The sequence below is a fragment of the Staurois parvus genome, unplaced genomic scaffold (assembly GCF_062004578.1).
Source record: "Staurois parvus isolate SC_StPar_1 unplaced genomic scaffold, SC_StPar_1.0 ptg000693l, whole genome shotgun sequence".
Classification (NCBI taxonomy): Eukaryota; Metazoa; Chordata; class Amphibia; order Anura; family Ranidae; genus Staurois; species Staurois parvus.
Genome location: NW_028318489.1, coordinates 1,086,074 through 1,112,175, shown reverse-complemented (window position 1 = coordinate 1,112,175; position 26,102 = coordinate 1,086,074). Strand labels below are relative to the sequence as shown.

The 26,102-nt window shown below is 44.5% G+C and overlaps 1 long non-coding RNA gene across 1 annotated transcript; it reads right to left on the bottom strand.

Moving 5' to 3' along the window:
* Positions 1 to 1,164: 1,164 nt before the first annotated feature.
* LOC149446266 (uncharacterized) lies at positions 1,165 to 26,102 on the bottom strand. Its single transcript, XR_016306234.1, has 3 exons — positions 25,988 to 26,102; positions 7,478 to 7,928; positions 1,165 to 1,392 (listed from the first exon to the last, which is right to left on the bottom strand). It is a non-coding gene; the product is annotated as an uncharacterized LOC149446266 (long non-coding RNA).

The window sequence follows — 26,102 nt, the reverse complement described above, 5'->3', positions numbered from 1 at the left end:
GGTGACCAAATAACACCCAAAGAAAGCTCTATTTGTGTGAAAAAAATTATATAAATTTGATTTTCATACAGTTATGCATGAAAGTGCAATTGTCAGTTAAAGTAGCGCAGTGCCAAATAGCAAAAAATGGCCTGGTCATAAATGAGAGCAAAACCTTCTGGATCTCAAGTGGTTAAAATGACACTAAAGTTAGGTGGGCCATACATGGGTCGAATTCTGAATTCATTTTCTTTAGAAAATCAGAAATGTTGTTCTTTTTGTAATCCGATGGTGTCACCATTCATTTCGAAATTCGACAAACCAAGCCATCAGTTTCACCTCATGTTGCTACAGAAAATAATTTTCATGGCTGGGAATCTTCTTTCCTTCCAGGTCACGCTTCGTTCTTTTTTGATTATATTTCTTGCATGATTCTCCCATCATTGATTAGTAATTCATTTGTTTTTCAAAAAAAATTTCAACATGCCGGATCACTCAAATTTGATGGCTGCATGAAAATCGGCTAATTCTGCAGCCCACTAATGGTGTGAAATTCAATGAAAATTCTGCATTATCATTCTGGTACAAAGCATTGCAACATTGTTTACAAGTTAAATAATGTGTTTTGGTTTTTTTTCAATTTTGTGCTTTTTTAAATGGTAAATGTGTAAACATACACTCACCGGACCCTTTATTAGGTACACCTGTTCAGTTGCTTTGTAACACAAATTGCTAATCATCCAATCACATGGCAACAACAGATGACTTACGAGCCTCAGAATGGGGAAGAAAGGGGATTTAATTGACTTTGAACGTGGCATAGTTTTTGGTGCCAGACGGGCTGGTCTGAATAATTCAAAAACTGATGATCTACTGGGATTTTCACGCACAACCATCTCTAGGGTTTACAGAGAATGGTCTGGAAAAAGGAAAATATCCAGTGAGTGGATGAAAATGCCTTGTTTATGTCAGAAGAGAATGGGCAGACTGGTTAAAGATGATAGAAAGGTATCAGTAACTAAAATAATCGCTCATTACAACCAAAGTATGCAGAATGCCATCTCTGAACGCACAATGATTTAGTCGTGGACTGAAATCGTCCACTGCTTATCTGTTCCTGTCCAAATTTATGACGCTAGCTTTGAAATGTGCGCACATTGGAAGGGACTCACGCTGACACACAAGTTCAGTCTATGAACACTTCTAGTTTATTATAATGAGAAAATAAGCTTATATATGAAGAATGATGCGAGAGTCATGTGACAACAGCATAAGCATTATATTAGTCTTTGATTGGTCATTTCCACACGAAAACAATCTCCTTCATGGTATAGGTGTGATCTTCTTCCAGGCCTTATCTCATAGAGAAGAAAAACATTCCTTTGTTTCCCAAATCACACGGTGGGAGGGGGTCTGTGTGTGTGAGCAGACATTTCTTAAGCAAGGATTTCTTATAGTACCACAAAGCCCAGCAGGCAGAAAATATTCACACAACATATATATTAAAGTATAAAAGTAAATATTTATAAAACTTATAGAAATAGCGTATATATATATATTCAATAGGAAACTAAATAGGCATTTTACCAAATCCATCACAGTCCCCCCTTAAAATGACTATTTTTACTCTGTCCCTATAAAGCCTACCTCATCTGTCCTTATGTACCTTGGAACTCTTTTATGCTGTACGTTAGACAGGTGATGACTATTTCATCACCCCCCTTGCCACAGACTTTGTACATAAGGAAGTCAGATGCTATCCCTACAAAATTGTGAGATTACTATTGGCGGGGAGGGACCGTAATGGGGTATAAGGTTTTTCTTCATCTACCATATGGAGATCCTCTTGCTCCTGGTTCAGGAAGGTAGGTGTTCTGTTGTATACAGCTTTGCTCATCAATTTCCTCACACATGGTATAACACAGCATGCAACCAGGACCAGGAGAATCAGAATTATTAGTACAGTTACCCCTATTTGGGCAAGTATCTTTTGCCAACCACTCATCCAACTGAAATATTGATCCCACAAGTCTGTGATCCCTGAATTCTTTTTCAACTCAACTGACAGATCTTCCAATTTCTTTATAGACAGAGTAATCTTACCATTCAAGCCAGTATTGTCAGGAATATATGTACAACATGTTCCGGTTCCTTCTATCATTTTACAGACACCTCCTTTTTCCGCTAAAATCATGTCCAGAGCCATCCTATTCTGGAATGTCATGTAGGATGTAGGGACTAACTGGTCAACGATTCCTTGAAGGGCATCCCTGGTGTAATTCACAAACCTCTGTTGGTTGTAGTATATGTAATTTATCTAATCTACATTTTTATTAACAGTTATCATGGGAATCAGGGATTCGAAGCCTGCTTTACTTGGTCTCTGGCATTAAATTTATTAGGCACCCCCCTTGGGACTCCAATAGCATCTATACTCATGTGGGTCAAAACTGCCAGAAGGAGCTTTTCGTTTCCTCCTATGGCCAGGCATTGGGTCAGGGGTATTCTCTGCTAGGATGTGGAGAGGCATAATGACCTTTGCAAGGGCACACTCACCAGTCCAAATCCCTTCTAATCTGATTCTAATCTTTTGGTCCCCAGTAATCATCCATGACACATATGTATACCTGGTCACTACTATCGGAACATGCTCGTTGTGTTAAGATCATATAGATTACAATCATAGCACCACATGGGATCTATACTACAGAAATCAAAGGTGAAAATAGCTACATGAATGTTGGATGAGTTGTACCAAAATATAGTGGTGTCACCTATTTCGGTGATAGCCACCTGTTGAGCCTCTGTCAGACTCATTAGAAAAAGGATATACAACATAGTTGTCATGGTGTAGATGACGCCTTTCCCTCAGGGTTTGGGACTTTCTTGCAGTGGGAGGCGTGTATCCAAGTGTTCTTCTCGGCCACCTTGTCAGAAGGGGCTGTGGTCAGCAGAACTTGGAAGGGACCATCATATCTTGGCTGAAGGGAATGTTTCCTCATAAATTTCTTTACTAATACCCAATCTCCAGGTAATAGGCTGTGAGTTCCTGTATCTGACTCAGAATCTGGAATGGAGAAAACACTTGGACATGGATACGGGTTAATTCACGTGATAATACAGTCACATAATCAGTTAACACATCAAATTGTAATTGCAACTGTTGTGGAAAATAACAACCAAGTCTGGGGGCTGAGCTAAACAAAATCTCATAAGGGGATAGGGAGTGTTCTCTCTTGGTGTGTATCTGACACAAAATAGGGCAATAAACAGACTGTCTGGCCAACTCATGCCAGTCTCTTGGGCCATTTTTTTAGCATTCTTTCTATTTTCCCACTACTTTGGGGGTGATAGGGGGTATGGAACGCCAGAGTGACTCCTAATGCCGCCCATATTTCTTTGGTTACTGAAGCTGTGAAAGCGGGGCCCTGGTCACTCTCTATCACCTCTGGAAGCCCATATCTGCCTACAACCTCAGTGAGGAGTTTCTTCGCAGTTGTTTTAGCAGTCATGTTAGTTACAGCAAAGGCCCCTGGCCAACTGGAAAACATGTCCAACACCACTAGGGTGTACTCAACCGCCCACTCTTTGGCATCTGGATATGATCAATTTGTATCCTATGAAAAGGGTATAGGGGTTTGGCCAAGTGTTTCTGTGGTGTCTTCTCTGTGCGTCCCGTATTGCATTTTTGCACAGATGGCACATGTTCTGCAAAAATTGTTCGTCAATGTGGTGATTCCAGGCGCTACATAGTACTTGTTGATAAAAGAGTTCATGAGGCTCTTTGACAGATGGGCTGCTCCGTGTGCCCACTGGACTACAGCTGGAAACATATTCTTGGGTAAACAAAGCCTCTTGTTGCACTCAAACAGACCGTCTTTGAGAATAACTCCTCTCCGTCTCCACCTTTCTTTTTCTTCTGGACTTGCTGCTTCTTGGAGTTCCTTGAGGTAGCTTCTGTCCACAGGTAAGGTCTGTAAGGTGAATATTGGTTCCCACTTTCCGGTCACCTCTCCTTCCATTTCTGGTGGTCCCATGGCCGCTCGTTTTGTCGCCAAATCTGCCAGATTATTGCCTTTGGCTTCTGAGGAGTTTAATTTCCCATGAACTTTTACCTTCAGAATAGCCACTTGAATGGGTAGAAGGAGTGCTTCCAGCAGTCGTCCAATGGCTGCTCCATGTCTTATGGACGTACCTGCCGCAGTCATAAATCCTCTTGCCTTCCATGTGGGTCCAAAGTCATGGGCCACCCCAAAAGGCGTATCTGGAGTCTGTGTAGATATTGGCACTTTTTCCTTCCTCCATCTGGCATGCTGTTGTGAGTGCTTGAAGTTCAGCTCCCTGTGCAGATATTGCTCGCGATAGGGCTCTTGCCTGTAGGACTGTGTCTGCAGTAGTGACCGCAAATCCTGTATAATATTTGCCTCCATCGTCTGCATATCTGGAACCATCAATAAAAAAGGTGAAGTCTGGATCCTGCAGAGGTGTTTCACTCACTGTGGGGAGATGGAAGATTTCCATTTTCATCACTTCAAGACAATTATGAGGCTCAGTGGCTCCATCATCCTCTCCACTTTCTGCATTACCTTCATTACCCCCCTCAGCAATTGGGAGGAGAGTGGCCGGATTCAGGGTTTGGCAACGTAGGAGAGTGACGTTATCAGGAAGTTGGAGGGAACACTGTAGTCTAAGATGCCTCGTTGTGGACAAATATTTAGATTGGACTTGGTTTAAAATGGCAGCAATGTCATGCGGCGCCAGAAGAACAAGTTCATGTCCCAGTACGATATCAGAGGTCTTATCCAGCAGAGCTGGAGCAGCGAAAACTGTACGCAGACACGAGGGTGCTCCTCTAGCCACTGGGTCTAAACGGCATGAGTAGTAGCCTACGGATCGTAGGCAGTCTCCGTGGGACTGGGCCAATACTCCTGTGCCATGGCCTTGGCGTTCAGACATGAACAGTTTGAAAGGTTTCTCGTAGTCTGGTAGAACCAGGGCTGGGGCTGAAGAAAATAAGTGTTTTAGAGCCAAAAAAGTTGGAGTCGGCCTCTTCGGACAGATGGAAGGGCTCAGACTTGAGAGCATCGTAGAGTGGTTGCATAAACCAAGAAACATAAGGAATCCATGACCTACAGTAGGATATGAGGCCAAGAAAGGCATGGAGTGGCTTCTGGCCTAAAGGGAGTGGCAAGTTCTGGATGGCCTTAACTCTTTGCTCCGTAAGATGCCTTGTTCCATATGAGAGGCAGTGGCCCAAGAATACGACTGTTGTAGAGCACCATTGCAACTTCGGTTTAGAGGCCTTACAGCCTTGGTGTGCCAAGTAACATAGTAAACTCTCTGAGGCTTCTTCAGCCGTGGGCAGGTCATCAGCACAGAGGAAAAGTCATCCACATATTGAAGAAGGACCACTGCCGAATGTTCCTTTTGCCACGTGCCCAGTATGGTAGTCATGGCTTTGGCAAACTGGCTCAGGGAATTTTGCGTCCCCCTTGTGGCATAACTGCCCAGGTGTATTTGCTGCCCCTCATGGATAAAAACGAAGAAGTATCTGCAGGGAGGATACAAGGGAGCGCTGGAGAATGCATTTGCCAGGTCCACCACGGTGAAATACTTTGCTGTTGGAGATACCCCTGTGAGTAAAGTGTGGGGATTTGGAACGATAGGTGTCTCTAAACAGTGGCTTCATTCACTGCTCGGAGGTCCTGTATCATCCTGTACTTCTCTGGTTCTCCTTTGGGTGTCTTCTTTTCTTATCGGGAACAAAAGTGTATTACATGGAGAGGTACAAGGTATGAGTGCACCATTTGCCACAAGGGACTTGACCTGCTTCGAAATGGCCTTGGGTTGCGCTGGTTTCAGTGGGTACTGTGGTTTCCTGGGTAGGGGAGCTCCAGGCTTCAGTTCCACCATAATTGGAAGTACCTTTTAAACGTCCAATATTTTCGGGTCCTGTGGACCATAGACAACTTGGGATTCTGCTCAGCACATCCGGTGCTACGTAGAATGTACCATTGACTTGTAAGACCGGACACACTGGGTAGAGGTGGCTCACTCGAGGCATTGGCCTTCCATTTGTCTAATTTGGTGTACCAATATGGCCGCCTCCAGGAAGTGTACTGGGCTGGGAAGGAAGGAACAAAGCAGGAGCAGCAAGATGGCTGCCATCAGGAAGTGTACTGGGCTGGGCAGGAAGGGACAAAGGTGCAGCAAGATGGCTGCCATCAGGAAGTGCACTGGGCAGGGCTGGGGTGGTGGGCATAAAGTAGGTGTTAGACAAAGGGCAGGGCTGTCCCTCCCCTCCTCCACCCCACATTCCAACATAGGGCGGTGGTTTTAGCACACTTCCAATTACAATTTTGTGATACACATACATTATACAATTGCCATTTTCTTGAATTTCTTCCAACTATCCTTCTTTATGCAACACTTTTCCAGTTCTGTACCAAACTTCTGTCACATTCAGCAAACCTTTATCACATAAAATTCCTCTCTGTTCCTACAATGATTTATGCCAGTCCTGACCTTCAGCTTACAAACGTTCGCTACTTTAGATAACTTTTTAACTGCTTCACTTCCTTCACACCTCTTCACAATATGACATGCCAGTAATCCTTTTCAATATTTAACACATTAATGGTACACATAAAGTTTTTTTTTTTTTTTTTTTCCCTGTAGCAATACCTGTTCTGTCCACTACTCTTTGTGGATAACTTTGGCTACATTATACCAAGCTTCTTGCTGTCTTCAGCAAATTTTTTTTTTGTCAACTAAGACATCTTTCTTCTTTTTTTTTTTTTTTTTTTCTTCGCCATTCTTTTGGCTGTAAACGACCTCCCTTATCTGTGATTCCACATACTTTCACTAACTTAACTAATCCCTTAACATACTGCTCCCCCTCCCTCTGTGCAACCAGGTCACGTGCTAACATTCCTTTCTAGGGGTCTTATCAGCGTCTGACCCATCTCCTCCTGTCTCTGGTCCTTCCTAACAGAAATCTAAGACACTTCACAGGCTGCTGTCCAGACTTTCCTTAACCCTTAACAAACCCCAACCTTCTGTTATGAACGGCAAACATTAGCTCACAGACACACATTTAGGACATAACATAGCAGTCTATCTTGGTGGGCTATGAGTACAGATCACTGAGTAAATTTTCGTAACCCACACAAACAGTTACGGCAACCCGCTGTCACACTGCAGTGACGCGTAACCCGACACCTCCTCTCTTGTGGTCAACACACAAGGTTACCACACACCCAGAGAAATTATGTGTCAAAACCCTCAGTAGGTCCACTCCTCTTCCACCTCAAGATGATACATAAAAACACACAACAGAGACCCAGGTAACAGATAAGCACATGCAGGTATATTTAAATAAACTCCGGGGAAGCAAGGTTACCTGCCTTTAGTGACCTTTAGCAGCCGTACTAGGCACAGGTATGAATCAACAACAAAGACAGGATAAGCAATGGTAAGATAGCAAAATATATCTTACCATGCTCCAGAGGCGATCAATCTCCGGCATGTCCAGTTTGACTGACACCGAACGCCTTTTAAGGTCGGCTGGCTGCAGAGTCATGACCTAGAGTCCCGGATTTCGGCATCAGCTGATTTAGTCGCGGACTGAAATCGTCCACTGCTTATCTGTTCCTGTCCAAATTTATGACGCTAGCTTTGAAATGTGCGCACATTGGAAGGGACTCACGCTGACACACAAGTTCAGTCTATGAACACTTCTAGTTTATTATAATGAGAAAATAAGCTTATATATGAAGAATGATGTGAGAGTCATGTGACAACAGCATAAGCATTATATTAGTCTTTGATTGGTCATTTCCACACGAAAACAATCTCCGTCATGGTATAGGTGTGATCTTCTTCCAGGCCTTATCTCATAGAGAAGAAAAACATTCCTTTGTTTCCCAAATCACACGGTGGGAGGGGGTCTGTGTGTGTGAGCAGACATTTTTTAAGCAAGGATTTCTTATAGTACCACAAAGCCCAGCAGGCAGAAAATATTCACACAACATATATATTAAAGTATAAAAGTAAATATTTATAAAACTTATAGAAATAGCGTATTATTATTATTATTATTACTACGAGTTTATATAGCGCCAAAGGGTTTGCTCAGCGCTGTACAATAGGGGGGGACAATACATGGCACAGTACAACAAAGACAGACAGCGTACGAGGTATATATATATATTCAATAGGAAACGAAATAGGCATTTTACCAAATCCATCACAACAACACATTGAACCTTGAAGCAGATGGGCTACAGCAGCAGAAGACCACATCAGGTGCCACTTCTGTCAGCTAAGAACAGGGAACAGAGGCTACAATTCACACAGGATCACCAAAATTGGATAATAGAAGATTGGAAAAGCGTTGCCTGGTTTGATGAGTCTCGATCTCAGCTGCGACATTTAGATGGTAGGGTCAGAATTTGGAGTGAACAACATGAAAGCATGGATCCATCCTGCCTTGTATCAATGGTTCAGGGTGGTGGTGTAATGGGGTGGGGGAGATTTTCTTGGCACTAGGAAGGTGTACCCAATAAAGTGGCCGGCGAGTGTATATTAAATGTGTAAAAACATTAACCTTTAAAAACAAATATTTCAATATTAATAGTTATTGAAATAGAAACAAAAAATCAGCAGACAAATAATAGTTTAAGGGAGAAGGAGACTAAGCAGTTAATTGGGGCTGATTAGAGTAAATTAAGGGTTAATAAGGGGTTACAAAGAGGAACATTTTATTTATTTACTTTTGTTTTACTTGTCACATTGTTTTAAATGAAATCCCTTTTGATCTGCAGATGAATGAACAGAATGATACAAAAGTAACAAAATGTTACTTTGTATCTTTGTATAATCACAGATTGAGGCTCTGTGCACTCTAGGGCGACTCCAAAGTCACGTGATTTCAAATGTCTTTGTTGGGCGACTTTTATGCGGCTTTACATTCGCTGGCACTCAAGTCGCAAGAAAGTGGCATCAAAGTAGTGCAGGAACCTTTTCAAAGTTGCTGCGACTTTAGGTCACATAGAATGGAATGGGTGCCGTTCAATCGATGGGCTGCAACTTGTCACACAACTATCTGTATCCTAACCGGCATGACAGGTCACACTAGTGTCAACGGAGTTTTATTCAGAACACTTTTTTGGCAGCTACAGCCGCCAACACCTTCTATGAACTCTGATTAATCCAAGCCAACGATTTCTGAAACTTAGTGTGGGGGAGGGTCCCACAAACAGAGTAGAGAGACTGGACGTGCTACACATGTTCTGTGTACAATGATGATGGGGTTTTTGTGTTTTTTTGTTTTGTTTTTTTTTGGGACGTTTGTAGCATGCCCAAAGTCAATAACTAGTTAAAGCGACCCTGTCAGGTCCTTGAAAAATAGAACTGAAAGTTCCCTGCAAGAGAAGAGGTAGCAATCCCACCTCTCTGTTGACCCGTATCTCCAACTTTGCCTCTGTTCCGGGAAATGCAACCTCCTCCAGGCCCTCTAGCATTTGGTACTGCTTGGACCTTGAAGTAGGGGACATACCCCGAAAGCTTGTCCTGAAAATTGGATGTTATTGCAAATAAAAAAAAGTATCACTGACAGTACTCAGTTGTTTCTGTACTTCCTGGAGAGTCTGATACCAGTACTCACTGTGTGCTGTGGTTCCATTCTCTGACCTCCTAATTGACTGCTGTGTAGTAAGGTGGCAAAGGGGTCAGAGAATGAAATCACAGCATGCAGCAGGTCCGCTGGTACCCCAGCACTCCCTGAACAGTCCCTGATGGGCTTGTAAATGGCTGCAGCGAGGAGGCAAGAGACATGGTGTCAGGGATCTCCACGATCCCCGCCGCGATGGTCCCGGCGCAGGCGCAGTATGCCGCCCTGTGCAGGGATGCGAGCACTAGGTCCGGGCCGGCCGCGGTGTGCGAGTTCGCTCATGCGCAGTAGAAGCCGCGGCCGCCCGCTGGGCACCAATGGCAGCGCAGGGCGCGATATTTAAACGACCCTGAGCTGTCATTCGGTGCCTTCTGGTCTTATCCTACATCCTGTATCCTGAACCTGTTTCTAAGTAAGTTGCTGACCCGGATTGTACCTGACCACTGCTGTATTCTCCTGCCCAGACCCTTGCTTTGCCTGACCTCTCTCCTGGATGCCCTCTATTGGACCTGACCTACCGTTGCTGACCTGGCGTGTGACCCGACCATTCTCTGCCCGCTGCTTTGTACCTCACCGTCCCCATCGTTACCGACCCGGCTTGCCTGATTCTGCACTTGCTCAGCCATCCATCCATCCATCCCTCTCAACGGGGTCTCCAGACCTCCTCATATCAGGCTCTCTCCCGAGGGAGCCCCTGGCGAACACCCCTACCACTGGCGGGTATCCTCAGTAGGCACGACCTGGTCCCGGGGTGGGGTCCATCCCCACCATCAGGGGCCCTGGTGAACAAGTACTCTGGGACGTAGACTCCGTGCGCTGGGGACGCCTGATTAGTGGAGTGCTAGTGGTGTCACCGGGCGGTCCCTTACAGTACCAGAAGGCCTTTAGGCATTGGATGGGGGACACTCGCTGGAACGAGTTTGCCTTGCTGCACCAGTTCCGCATGGGGCTATCAGAACCCCTAAAGGATGAGCTGGCCTGGGTAGAGGTTCCCGAGTCATTAGAGGACCTAATTGCCCTGACGATAAAAATTGACCGAAGACTGCGGGAACGCAGGTTTGAGAGGTCCGGCCAGGGTCGTGGAAACAACTGGGGTCCATTCCTAGGCCCCAGCCAACCACCCAGACCAAGTATCCAGAATCCACTTCCAGGAGATGTTCCAGAACCCATGCAACTAGGCCTGGCTCGGCCTAAATTATCGCCAGAAGAACGCCAGCGGAGACGCTCTCAGAACCTCTGCCTCTACTGTGGGTAAGCCGGTCATATGGTACGATCCTGCCCTCAGAAAATGAGTAAGTGTACCTCTTTTTCTTCTTTGTCTATTGGCAATGTCAGTCCTTCCCAATACTTAGTTCTGCCCCTCTCCTTTCAGCTTCCAGAAAGTACCATGGAAGTGACAGCCATAATTGATTCGGGGGCATGCAGTTGTTTCCTGGATTTAGACTTTGCTCGCCAGCAGAAAATTCCCCTCCAACCCAGAAAGAGGGGTTTTAACATATTTTTGGCCGATGGCTCCCAGATAAAATCAGGAGTGGTTAATCAGGAAACTCCCCCCATTGCCACTACCATTGCCAACCAACACCGGGAATTTCTCCGCTTGGATGCCATTGCGTCACCTCTTTTCCCAGTCATTTTGGGGCTCCCATGGTTACGGGCCCATAACCCCCAAATTGACTGGGAAACCGGGTCAATCTTGTTCCCTTCCCCATACTGTCAGGAACACTGTCACACTTCAGGCCCGGCAGGCCCCCAGGTCCTCCTATGCTCCGAGGGGGACTCTGATCTGAAACAGGTTATTCCCGCAGCATATAATGAATTCCTGGACGTGTTCAGTAAACGGGGAGCAGATACTCTGCCCCCCTACCGCCCGTATGACTGTCCCATCGACCTGTTATCCGGCTCTGAGACTCCTTTTGGGCGAATTTTTCCCCTATCTGAACTTGAATTGGGGGCCCTGAAGGAATATATAGAGGACAGTCTCCAGAAGAGGTTCATCCGTCCCTCCACTTCACCAGCAGGGGCGGGGATCTTCTTCGTGGAAAAAAAAGACAAGTCTCTGAGACCATGTATTGACTACCGGGAGCTGAACAGGGTCACGATTAAAAATCGTTACCCATTACCGTTGGTGCCAGAGTTATTTCAGAGCCTGAAGGCTGCGGTCATATTTACTAAACTTGATCTAAGGGGGGCAACCAACCTAGTTCGCATAAGGGAGGGGGACGAGTGGAAAACGGCGTTCCGTACCCGGTTTGGGCACTTTGAATACCTGGTCATACCATTGCAATGCACCAGCCACATTTCAACATTTTGTAAATGATATTTTCAGGGATTACCTGGACATTTTTGTTATCGTTTACCTGGACGATATACTGATTTTCTCATCCTCCCTGAAGGATCACAGGATACATGTGGCAAGGGTGTTGGGGCGGTTGCGTCAGCATGGGTTATACGCCAAGGCAGATAAGTGTTGCTTTGAGCAACCTAGCATTACATTCCTGGGGTTGATTATCTCCACCGCGGGGGTCGCAATGGACCCTCAGAAAGTCTCTACGATTTTGGAGTGGCCGGTACCCGCGGACAAAAAAGGCGTCCAGCGGTTTATCGGGTTTGCAAATTTTTACCGGAAGTTCATTAAGAACTTCTCGGGTCTGGTCTCCCCCATAACTCAGTTAACCAAGCTTGGAACCCGGTTCAGATGGAAGCCGGAAGCACAGGAAGCCTTTGAGGCCTTGAAGAAGCTCTTTACCTCGGCACCCATTCTGGGCCATCCGGACGCTGCCCTGCCATACATCTTGGAAGTAGACGCATCGGAGAATGCGGTGGGGTCCATCCTGTCCCAGCAAAAGGGCACCAAAGAATTACTCCATCCCGTAGCGTTCTTCTCGAGGAAACTTACCACAGCCGAGAAGAATTATGATATCGGCGATCGGGAGTTGTTGGCCATCAAAACAGCACTCGAAGAATGGAGGTACCTGCTAGAAGGTGCCTCGCACCCCATCTTGATCTTCACAGATCACAAAAATCTCGAGTACCTGAGGACCGCCAAACGTTTACGCCCACGGCAGGCGAGATGGGCACTGTTCTTCTCCAGGTTCACTTTTCACATCACGTATAGGCCCGGATCTAAAAATACGAAACCCGATGCACTATCTCGCATGTTTGAAGACTCCAAAGAAGAACCGGTACCTGATACCATTCTGTCTTCAGGAAATTTCTTGGCGCTCCAGACGGACCTTCGGTCCAAGCTATTGGAGGCATCCACGGCCGCGTCAATCCCAGTTGGGGTGTCCCTCCAGAACAAGGGGTGACTCCTATGGAAGGATGGGTTGGTCATGGTCTCTGAAGAGGTCCGAACCTTTGTCCTGGGACATTGCCATGACCACCCGATGGCAGGACACTTTGGCCCAGCCAAGACCCTGGAACTTCTCCAACGCTCTTTTTGGTGGCCGAGTATGGCCAAGGATTGTAAGCTCTATGTAAGATCCTGTACCATCTGCCAGAAAAACAAGCCATCGAGGAACAAGGCTTGGGGACTGCTACGGCCTTTGCTGATTCCTGAACGACCTTGGCAAAGGATCGCAATGGACTTTATAGTCGAGCTCCCACCGTCCCAAGAACACACCGCGATCTTTGTGGTCATTGATCGATTATCGAAGATGGCTCACTTCGTACCATTAAGGAAGACTCCGTCTGCGTCCGAGACTGCGCGAATATTCATCCAAGAAATCGTAAGACTACATGGAGTCCCGGAGGACATTGTCTCTGATCGAGGGGTCCAATTCACATCTAGATTTTGGAGGGCCCTGTGCAAGGCCCTGGATATCAAGTTATCCCTCTCCTCTGCTTTCCACCCTCAGACCAACGGACAGACCGAGAGGACCAACCAGACCCTAGAACAATACTTGCGTTGCTACATGTCCTTCCTTCAGGATAATTGGTTAGCACTTTTACCATTAGCGGAATTTGCATATAACAACGCAAGCCATTCAGCAACAGGGCAATCTCCGTTCTTCTCTAACTACGGATTTCACCCTGTCTTTCTCCCTGATTTGGTCTCTGAATGCCCGGTTCCGGAGACACAAGACGCATTAACCTTCTTCTCCTCGAACAACAAAGTACTACAGGAAGCCATCGCTCGGGCCCAGGAGGACAACAAGAATGCGTTTAACAAGAAACGAAGGGGGGATCTGGTGCTGAAGCCTGGGGATAAGGTATGGTTGGCAACAACCAACTTGAGAATGCTATGTCCCTCGAAGAAATTGGGACCTAAATTTGTGGGGCCTTTTTGTGTGAAGCGAATGATCAACGAGGTGACATATGAACTTATCCTTCCTGAAACATTCAAAATTCATCCTGTTTTCCACGTGTCCTTACTTAAACCAGTGATCCCGGATGCCTTCCCAGAACGAGAATCCAGACCTCCGGAGGCCATAACGGTGGAGGGACGAGAAGAATTTGAGGTGGAAACGATCCTGAAGTGCCGAAGAAGGGGGGGCCAGACCCAATTTCTTATTAAATGGAAGGGCTATGGCCCTGAGGACAATTCTTGGGAACCAGCCCATAATGTTCATGCACCCAGACTTGTCCGGAGGTTTCTTCGTGACCACCCGTGGTGGAGAGATCGGGTGGGCATCCGGAGGTTGCCCGTAGGGGGGGGGCAATGTCAGGAATCTCCACGATCCCCGCCGCGATGGTCCCGGCGCAGGCGCAGTATGCCGCCCTGTGCAGGGACGTGAGCACTAGGTCCGGGCCGGCCGTGGTGTGCGAGTTCGCGCATGCGCAGTAGAAGCCGCGGCCGCCCGCTGGACACCAATGGCAGCGCAGGGCGCGATATTTAAACGACCCTGAGCTGTCATTCGGTGCCTTCTGGTCTTACCTGCATCCTGCATCCTGTATCCTGAACCTGTTTCTAAGTAAGTTGCTGACCCGGATTGTACCTGACCACTGCTGTATTCTCCTGCCCAGACCCTTGCTTTGCCTGACCTCTCTCCTGGATGCCCCCTATTGGACCTGACCTACCGTTGCTGACCTGGCGTGTGACCCGACTATTCTCTGCCCGCTGCTTTGTACCTCACTGTCCCCATCGTTACCAACCCGGCTTGCCTGACTCTGCACTTGCTCAGCCATCCATCCCTCTCAACGGGGTCTCCAGACCTCCTCATATCAGGCTCTCTCCCGTGGGAGCCCCTGGCGAACACCCCTACCACTGGCGGGTATCCTCAGTAGGCACGACCTGGTCCCGGGGTACTCCAAGTCCATCCCCACCATCAGGGGCCCTGGTGAACAAGTACTCTGGGACTTAGACTCCGTGCGCTGGGGACGCCTGATTAGTGGAGTGCTAGTGGTGTCGCCGGGCGGTCCCTTACACATGGACTGCTGCCAAGGTGAGTATGCTACTTCTTCTTTTGTTTTGTTTATTTTTTATTTCTTTTTTTTTTTTTTTTTTTATATAGTTTTGTTTTTTTATTTTTATTTTGGTTTTTTTTTTGGTTTTTTTATTTTTGTTTTTTATTTTTGGAGAAAAAAGTGAAATGATTGTTTTAGGGCTGGTTCACACTAGATGCAGTCCAGTGCGTTTTTTGTTTTTTCTGCATCAAAAATGCATGCACAGTGTTTTCCGTGTTTTCCAATGGTCCTAGTTCACACCAGTGCAGTCAGTTCCTGGTGCAGAATAAAAAGTAGAACAGTCTGAATTTTTTCTGCACAGAACCATACTGGACCTGCATCAGAACTGCACCGGAACGGAGAGCGGTGTGAACTGCAAGCAAAAATGTATCCGGAATGCATTCAGAGTGCGTTTTTGTGGTTTGAACCAGGGGCGGACTGACAACTCATGGGGCCCCCGGGCAATTTGGTGGATCATGGGGCCCCTGTGTCCTCGCCCAAACTCAAAAAAGCCTATGAAAAAGGTACCAGGGGCATCTCATAGGGCCCCTACTGACCTCGGGCAGTGCCCGAGTTTCCAAATGGTAAGTCCGCCCCTGGTGTGAACTGTCCCTTAAAGTGGACCTATCCTTTAACTTATGAGCTCGCTCCGCATTTTGGTTCCAAGGACTTCATCGCTCTGCACCCGCCTACTGTAAAAGCAGCGGAACAGATGTGTTCATCTCTATTAATAATGATCGGGTTTTATTTTTTTGTTGATTCCATACGATTTTCCAGCAAGGAGATGGCATCACAGATGTCACTGATTAATACGGCTCTGACATGTAATGAATGAAACGTGGCGGCTCGCTGCATCATGTGAATCAGATGTGTCGCTGGGCTTTATTACGTGACATCTGAAGCCAACGCTCTCTTCCCTGTATGATGTCTGACGCTCTCACAGACATCTGAAAAACATTTTTCAGATTTAATAAAACACATGTCGTTTTGCAGAAGACAGTATGCTGAAAAAAAAGCGGCAGTTGGGTTAGGAACTGCACTAATGTTTTGTTATTAGCTTGTGGAGCGCCAGCCAGTTATTGGACAGATTTTAAAGCGATATTAACCACTTCAAGTCCGGACACTTTCACCCCCTTCCTGTCCAGGACAATTTTCAGCTTTCAGCGCTATCACACTTTGAATGACAATTGCGCGGTCATGCAACACTGTACCCATATGAATTTTTTTGCTTTTTTTTGAGACAGATAAAACTTTATTTTGGTGGTATTTATTCACCACTGGGATTTTTATTTTTTTTGCTATATAAATGAAAGTCCAAAAATTTAAAAAAAGTGTTTTTCTTATAAAATTGTGCAAATAATCTTTCTTCATAAATCTTGGCCAAAATGTATTCAATTATCTTTTTAGTAAAAAAAAAAAAAACCCAAATTAGTTTATAGTAATAGTAATAGTACTGTGTGAGCTGTGATTGGTCACAGCTTGTCACATGGTACAAGGCTGTTGTGAATAGCCTTGTACCATGTGACCTCTGTGATCATTCACAGATTTCACACGTAGTAAGCAAAGATGTCAGAAGTGACATCTTGCTTACTACTCTTCATGTGATCACTGATTGGCCAATCAGTGATCACGTGATCGGGACCTCGCACAGAAGTCCCGTACAGCGATCGTGGTGCCGCTCGCTCCCAGGGAGCACGCACAGTCCAAAAAAAAGGGCGCCGTTTATGAACAGCAACCTGCCCCTGCACTGCCACCGTCCGGCATTTTATATACATGGGCCGGATGGGAAGTGGTTAAACCCAAAACTAAAAATGTAATATATTGCCACTTACCAATAATTAGATGTGGCAGCTGCATTAGTTTTCTTTTTTGGGCTTTCCCCCCCCCCCTCTGTTTTCACCTGGCGATCTGGCCAGTAACGCACCACCTGTATTAGAGAGCCCCCACTCTGGGTGAAGGAGCACCGGGGGCATAGCACACAGAAACATTGTCAGTCTAAGGCAGCGTTTCTCAACCTTTTTTCAGTCAAGGCACTCTTTAAAATTGTGGGCAGTCCCAAAGCACCTGTCCTCCATCACTGAGCTAATGTGACCCGGCACTGATGGAGAGGGGCAGGGAAGGTCAAACTAGGATGCTGTGCAGGCAGGGGCGTCCCTAGAGTTGGGGTCACCCGGTGTGGTAACACTTGGGATTGGAGCCCGATCCATTATGCTCCCCAATCCACAGATCCGATCCATCCTGCAGGGATTGTCAGCTTGCTTTACAACTTACCTTTTCGTGGAGTGGGTCCGGTGTCACCCCATATAGGTTGCATGCCGAAGATCCCCACAGGATGGATCATATCTGCGGTTTGGGGAGCATAATGGATCCGACTCTGATCCATTATGCTCAATCCGCAGATCTGATCCATCCTGCGGGGATCTTCGGCTTGCTTTACAACTTACCTTTTTGTAGTTGTGCAGGTAGTTGACATCCTCCTTATCAGCTGATGATGTCATTGACAGTTAGGACGTTGGAGGCTAGAAGGTCAGAATGGTGCACAATGAAAATCCTGTGACTTTGTGTAACTAAAAGGCAGGTTTGTTCCCCCCACTGGACATTTTGCCAAGGTACTCCTGAAGAAACCTCAAGGCACCCCAGTGTGCCTGGGCACCCTGGTTGAGAAAGGCTAGTCTAGGGGGAGGGGAGAGATTGTAAAGTGTAAGCTGGAGTTTGGCTTGTTAGTGTATCTAAATCTGCTAGTACATCAGTTACAGCAACATTTTTTTTTTCTTTTGGGAAATAATTTACATACATAACAGCTGATGGTTGCAAGCATCCCTGTCAGTGGTAAATGGTTTGTCTCAACACTTTTAACTGATGCATTTGCAGACAACTTGTTCTGTTGAAAAAGGACAGACTTACTGGCTGGATCACCAAGTGAAAGTAAAAGAAAAAACCCCGAAAAAAGCAAACGAAAGCAGCCATCACATCTAAGGATCGGTGAGCTACAATATAGTAAATGTTTGCTTTTGGGTTTAATATCACTTTAATTGTCTTCATTCCCATTGGCTCCCAGAAGTAAGGGGGCATCTTCCCAGTGGGGGAAGAGACCATAAAATAATCCAATCGGATTTTTGTGCTCAGATGTGTGCAGTATGGTTTCCGGGTACTTTTGTGATTGGTTTATTGGCAAAGTGATTAAAGCCGGACTCCAGGCATTCAAGCGATCATTTTCTCCCCTACCCCGGGGCAATGTACCTTATCTTGTATCTTACATTTCTAGCTAGATAATTTTTTAAAGACTTTACTGGAGCGGTCGCATGACCAGTCCAGTCCCATTTTTCTCCTTCCTGTGGTGTGGAGGCAGGCAGGGAGCAGTGGTAGTACAGGAACTACTTGTCCCAGAAATTCTGTATGGTTCAAGCCGCAGGGGCGGGGGGCATTGATGCTTTGATGTTTGGGCCAATATTAAAGACTTCTGAGTGCTGGGGCTGCATCATTACATCACCCCTAGTACTGAGAGCTATAGACAAGGGTGTTAAAATAAAAGCTGGCTATGACAAGAAGCGGCAGCTAAAGCTCGCTGTCGTGTAACCGAAAGTTCCCACAAAGCTATCGTCAAAGGAGAGTGCAACAAAGGTGCCCTGCATAGAAAACATTGATTTCAATTGTAGCCAGCAGATGGAGATTTAAACATTTTAACTGGTTTTCCAGGGGCTTTGTTTTTTAAAGGTCTGTTTGCAGAGCTCAATAGCTGAAACTAAAATTTACACACAGAGACTGAGTTAAAACTGCGACTCTTTCCCTTCTCTACAAATTACTCTCTTTGAGGAGACCACTTTTGTCTGTTTCTTCTACTATGTTCGTCTCTTTAAGATAACTTTTAGCACTCTGGGAATCCATTGTCTGGCATTCAATTAATTTTTGTAAAACAAAGGTTTTATATATATATATATATATATATATATATATATATATATATATATATACAGTCAGGTCCATAAATATTGGGACATCGACACAATTCTAACATTTTTGGCTCTATACACCACCACAATGAATTTGAAATGAAACAAATAAGATGTGCTTTAACTGCAGACTGTCAGCTTTAATTTGAGGGTATTTACATCCAAGTCAGGTGAACAGTGTAGGAATTACAACAGTTTGCATATGTGCCTCCCACTTGTTAAGGGACCAAAAGTAATGGGTCAGAATAATAATCATAAATCAAACTTTCACTTTTTAATACTTGGTTGCAAATCCTTTGCAGTCAATTACAGCCTGAAGTCTGGAACGCATAGACATCACCAGACGCTGGGTTTCATCCCTGGTGATGCTCTGCCAGGCCTCTACTGCAACTGTCTTTGTAGCAAACTTGCTCATCAGAGTTGGACACGGAGTTCCCCTTTTCTATTAGAAGTATTCCTCAATCCTTTATTCCCTACCCCCTCCCTTCCTGAGAGGCACAGGGTCAGATGTGTAAGTGTTAAAAGTTGCTGGCAGGCTGGAGCAGCAGGGGGCCCAGCGCTACAAAGCCCCCCCATAGAGACAGGAGACACTCTGTCCCAAGGCCTGTGTAAAATATCACACCTCCTAATCAAGATAAGATTGTTTTTTTCCCAGGACTTGAAAGAAGTTGGAACCTCATAAACCCTACCAGCCAGGTGACAGAAGTTAAATGAACATTCCTCAGGTCAGCTGTCACCTATGTTTCATATTATGGATTATGAAGCTATCAGTTTTAATGCAGAGCCCCTCCGACGATCCCGCTCAAAATAGAGTATTGGCCAGTATTCAGAGCCACCCCCCCCCCTGCAGGGGGACTTTAAAAGACAGGCTGGCAAGCCTAAAAAAGTTAAGCTAAAGCGATCTCCTAATTTTAACATCATAACAGCAGGAAATCAAAGACCCTTCGCTCTGCAACTTGGATCTGCTTACCTTAAGGCTTAACATGGCAAGTAACCTAACCTTTTAACTTCTTCCTGTTATCTCTTTACTGTGCTGTGCTGTTTCCTATTTTTTATATATAAATATATATATATCTAGTTACTATTTCTTTGTAAATATTTTATTGCACCTGTTTGACTCTTTTAGTAATAAATCTTTCTTTCTGAAAGTGTTAAACTGTTTCTAAGCGCTTACTTGCAATTCATGAATTCCTGCCTTTTGAAGAGACGCTACTGTGTTTGTTTAATCCTCTGCCTAATCGGCCTGCGGTGACCGTATTGGACAGGCGACTTTTCAACCATTACAGTGTATATTTGATAAAAAGAGTTTCCCCTTTCTCTGTACAAAAAGGGGTAGTGGCAGTGAAGGGTTAGTTGCGTAATTAACCCGACCCAGTAACAAGCGCATTCAGGCTGCCGATTGCGTTCCATTAGCTGGACAATCGTTGTGCAGGGCGCAGCTGAGTGTGGCATTGTTACGCACGTCACATCGCGGTTTTAGATCGGCTGGTCCTTTGGTCACGAGTTTGGTGAGAAGGTCTGGGGTCTGACGCCGCGGGCGTGATGTATTATTGTTGGTTGCGGTCGTGCGATTGTCGCATGTTGAGGGTGGCGATCGGGCAACCGTGACGGTCTTCAGTTCCTGCTTGTTCTTGGGGCATTTTCCCTTCAGTTTTGTCTTCAGCAAGTGAAATGCATGCTCAATCGGATTCAGGTCAGGTGATTGACTTGGCCATTGCATAACATTCCACTTCTTTCCCTTAAAAAACTCTTTGGTTGCTTTTGCAGTATGCTTTGGGTCATTGTCCATCTGCACTGTGAAGCGGCGTCCAATGAGTTCTGAAGCATTTGGCTGAATATGAGCAGATAATATTCCCGAAACAATTCAGAATTCATCCTGCTGCTTTTGTCAGCAGTCACATCATCAATAAATACAAGAGAACCAGTTCCATTGGCAGCCATACATGCCCACGCCATGACACTACCACCACCATGCTTCACTGATGAGGTGGTATGCTTAGGATCATGAGCAGTTCCTTTCCTTCTCCATACTCTTCTCTTCCCATCACTCTGGTACAAGTTGATCTCGGTCTCATCTGTCCATAGGATGTTGTTCCAGAACTGTGAAGGCTTTTTTAGATGTCGTTTGGCAAACTCTAATCTGGCCTTCCTGTTTTTGAGGCTCACCAATGGTTTACATCTTGTGGTGAACCCTCTGTATTCACTCTGGTGAAGTCTTCTCTTGATTGTTGACTTTGACACACATACACCTACCTCCTGGAGAGTGTTCTTGATCTGGCCAAGTGTTGTGAAGGGTGTTTTCTTCACCAGGGAAAGAATTCTTCGGTCATCCACCACAGTTGTTTTCCGTGGTCTTCCGGTCTTGCTGAGCTCACCGGTGCGTTCCTTCTTTTTAAGAATGTTCCAAACAGTTGTTTTGGCCACGCCTAATGTTTTTGCTATCTCTCTATATGTGTTTTGCAGTGTCAGATACACTCTGGATTTGATACAGGTGATCTCCTCACTCGTGCCCCGTGCTATGCACCAATGTTTACACCCCATGTGACTTGCAACGGCACGGGGGTGTACACAGAAAATTCTCAATGGGCCTGTACTCTCGGGGGATTGCAGAGCAATACTGCAGTGGGGACATGACGGAGCCATGGCATGTTCCTGAAAGGACTAACACGCGACAAGCGTGCCATAAACGGGACATGTGCTGGTAATGTCAAGTGAACAGCAACGCATTGCAAGAAACGTAAGCAGATGACAAGAGATCTAGAGGCAGCAATATATAAAGTATGTGTTGATTATTAAAATGGGGAAAATGTAATAGGGGGAGTTTACTACCACTTTAAAAAAGGAGATTCTCAGGGTGTGCAGCTGTCCAGATCATCTTCTAATCGCCAGAGTTCAGTTTTAATTACGCATCTGTTTTGCATGGAATCTCTCCAGTGATGAATTTGGTGCAGACGTGCTAATCTGCTAACTCCCAAGTTATATTCCTGAACCACAAAGCCAAAGGCGGCAGGACATCAGGATGCCTGCACCCTAATGCAGGCCATAGATGGGTCAAAAATCGGCAGATTTTTCTTTAAAAAAACGAAAAATCGGTCGTTCAAGCGGCCGACGTTACCAGCAATGGTAAAAAAAAATCGGCCGATTTTCATCCCGTCTACAGCCGGCAAAAAGTGTCCCTGCAGAGAGCTCCGCTATTTCTTTGACAGTTCCTTGACATTTATAGCGGTTGCAACAATGTATCTATTTGTATCCATTTTGGATACAGATGTTTTTATTCGGAAACAAATAGATACATTGTTGCAACTGCTATAAATGTCAAGGAACTGTCAAAGAAATAGCGGAGCTCTCTGCAGGGACACTTTTTGCCGGACTGGAATTCCTCTTCTGCATCCTCTTCTTCTTCTTCTTCTTCATCCTCTTCTTCTTCTGCTTCTTCATCCTCTTCTTCTACTTTATCATCTTCTACTTCTTCCTCTTCTTCTTTTTCATCCTCTTCTTCTTCTTCATCCTCTTCTTCAGCTTCTTCATCCTCTTCTTCTTCATCCTTTTCTTCATCCTCTTCTTCTGCTTCCTCTTCTTCATCCTCTTCTTCTGCTTCCTCTTCTTCATCCTCTTCTTCTTCTTCATCCTCTTCTTCATCCTCTTCTTCTTCCTCTTCTTCTATTTCCTCTTCTTCATCTTCTGCATCCTCTTCTTCTTCCTCTTCTTCTTCATCCTCTTCTTCAGCTTCTTCATCCTCTTCTTCATCTTCTTCATCCTCTTCTTCTTCTTCATCCTCTTCTTCTCTTCCCCTTCTCCCTCTTCTTCTTCATCCTCTTCTTCATCCTCTTCCTCTTCTTCATCCTCTTCTTCTTTTTTCTTCTTTTTGTCTTCCTCTTGCAGGTCACTGCTCATGCGCAGATTTTTTATCGGTAAAAGATCGGCCGATTTGCCCATCATTGCCGCGAAAATCGGCCGATCAGCCGATTTTTCTCCAACTTTACCGATAAAAAAAATCTGCCAAAATACCGAAAAACGGCCGAACATTTAGCCCACTAACGATCCAAAAATCGGCCGATTTTCGACCCATCTATGGCCTGCATAAATTAGTCACACATTTGCTCAGTAATGTCTTTCAGTCGATCTCATTGCTCCTGTTTAGCATTGCCTAGCTTTGTGACAGAGTTGCTAAATGTCTCACAATCAGTTTCCCACATTTCCACACAACAGTCTCTGAAATAGGTTTCTTCCATTGTTGCTTTCAGAGACGCCTTAAAGAAATCACTTTGATTATGCTTTTTAGGCAGAGGATTTGTCTGTGAACAACACCCCCCCCCCCTTCCCAATTTCACTTGATTTTTAAATCATTACAATTCTTTGTTTTTCCCAGGTGTACAACCCTCACACATCCCAAATGTGTAGCGGCAATCTGACAGACCAGCTTCAGCCGGGATAGTAGTACTCTCATAGCTGTATGTGACGATGCCACCATTTGGCGCTGGGATAGACTCCGGTGAATCCTCTTCTTGTGAAGAGACCTCCATATTCGGTGTAATGTACTATTCGCGTTTTGCGACCCGCGTTTTGTAGTAGGCCTGACAGCCATAGCCAAGTTTAGTGATCTGGTTCTTCTCTGTACTGTTCCCTCACTACAATTTCAGCTGCTTTTAATAAAAATGTATTTTTGTACAGCTTTCTGTAACGTTTGTTTTTATGGATTTTGATGTATTTACTGTCTACTGTATATGCCGTTTGTATGATTGTGTAATATGGGCATGTTGGAAACCAGACGGAGTATGTTCTATGTATGTAAATATCTTGTCTGGCTTTTTAAAGAAATTAATTTAAGATATCGTATTGTGGCAGCTACTTGTTATGAATCGGTGACCTAAAATACAAACTGCTCACAAGATGCTGAACTGAAATTTTCACGAAGCGTCTTTGTGAACCAATAAAATGAAATGAACAACAAAACCAAAATCTGGCTGTTTTATTTTATTTCAAATATACATTTTTAAAGAGCTGTAAACTCCTGTACTTGTGTTGATGATGCAACATTTTTTTTAAAAGTCATAGATTGCGTTCCAAGTTGTGTAGTTAGGTTGAAAAAAGACAAATTCGTAGCTCAACCAAAAAATATACAGAAAAGATGAGTGCTCAGTGCATGTACCACCTAAAGGTAATACGTTGAAGCAAGACTAGGAAAAATTCAGGGGTAGACAACCCTGGAGTGGGGGAAATCTACCAGAAAATGAGGGCCATAAAAATCACCAGGGTGCTGCATGGTCATTGTGTTTCGTCATCTGACTTAGTGATCCTTTGACTAAGTTGGATGACGAAACGCGTCAAAAGGGAAGTGACGTCAGACGCACACAAGAAGCGTAAGTGAGGCGGCGGCCATTTTAGTAGTGGTAAAAGCACACCAAACTATCTGGAGATTGCAGAGGATTGTTAAAAGGTCTGATATTACTGGATCAATGCAGTTTTAAGGAGTGCATATTGTGAGTACACTGAATAAAGATATTACATGGTACAGTGGCGGTATTACACTATTATATTCCCCATATATTTTGGCAATTTGGTGGAGTATGGTGTAAGGAGGAGTATGGAGCTGACTTGCTGATGGATCCTGAGGATAGAAGGAGAGAGGGATAACCATAAGGATCCCCTTTCGAGGTCTATAGAACTTCCATTGCTGTTTGGATAAGGCTTAGTTATTTTGTTGCTCTGGTAAGGGAATTTATTCCTTACTTTAATAGAAGTGAACACGGTTTTTCACCTGTGTGGCACAACGCATGTTTCACTTATACACTTGCACTCTAATCACCATAGAGGATTCACAAGTGTGTTTTTTTGTGGAGTGCATTCACTCAAAGTTTATTTATGTAAAAGGATAATGCACTATGTTTTTTCTTTTCTTTGAGGTGATTTTGATCGTGCAAGCCTGTGGGAGGCTCTAATATTGAGATTACTGTGCGGAATCACATATTTGACAACTACAAACACTGGGGTTATAGTTTTGGACTTTAGAATTTTGGACATATTTTGATTTTTGTTTTTTTTGGATTTTGTATGTTTTTGATTTATTATTTATATTGAGTGGCATTTTTTGATTATCAATCCTTAAGGATCATTGGGGTGATCCTAAAAGGCGAGTTGGCCCCTAGGGCCACGGTTTGGAGGTGAGTGAATATTTCTGCTGTTCTGAGGATTTGGCACTAGAATGGAGACCACCAGTTCACTTCATCACCTGCATGATTTTTGTGTTTTTTTTTGAAGATCACGAATATATGTTAATTGGACTTTTTATGAGAGTTTGTTCATTTGATATATGTATGGTTAAGCACAAGAAAACATTTTTTAGTATTTGATATTTGCTTTAGTAAGGCACCGAACACTATTCATATATTTTCCCTTTGTTATAAGGGACCACGATTAAGATATCACCATGTTTATCCTGATAAGGATTTAAAAAAGGAGGATTTGTTTTCACGAAGTGTTACCACAAGTGATTCCTGTGCTTAGCACAAGTTTTGCACTTTGTTGGATCCATTTGGGATCAGAGCACTGTGTGTTTACATATTGGTTTGTCACTTAATAAAAAATATTATCAGTGTCATATCACTACTATATTATTATTCATTTGTATCATTGATTTGAGTAGTAGAGCACTGTTTTGTTATCATTTAATATCATATGTTGATTTGTTAATTATTAGCGCTTCACTATTTATATAGATATTCCATATCAGTATAGATATCCAGCATGATATTTTTTCCCCATTGAGAACTGATGTGTTTTCAAAGTGTTCCTTTAATTTTTTTTTTTTTTGAGTAGAGTACTTTTGGTTCCAGGTTTGGAGGCTTCAAATACAACCATTATCCAATTTCCCATTCAATTGTACCTCCAGACATGTAAAATCACCATTATTAGATACTCATTAAAGTATACCTAGCATCAGATTCTTTCATGTGAAGTGCATGCACGGTAAGTAATGTGTAAGTGTAACAATTTTCATTACCTCTGACAGAGATCACAGTAGTCCCTTTTGACCATGTTGTCATCTGCTGTTCTCTTCTGAAGGATGCAGCCATTTTTGTTCAGCCATGAGGCAGAGTCACCACAAGGGATGAGCT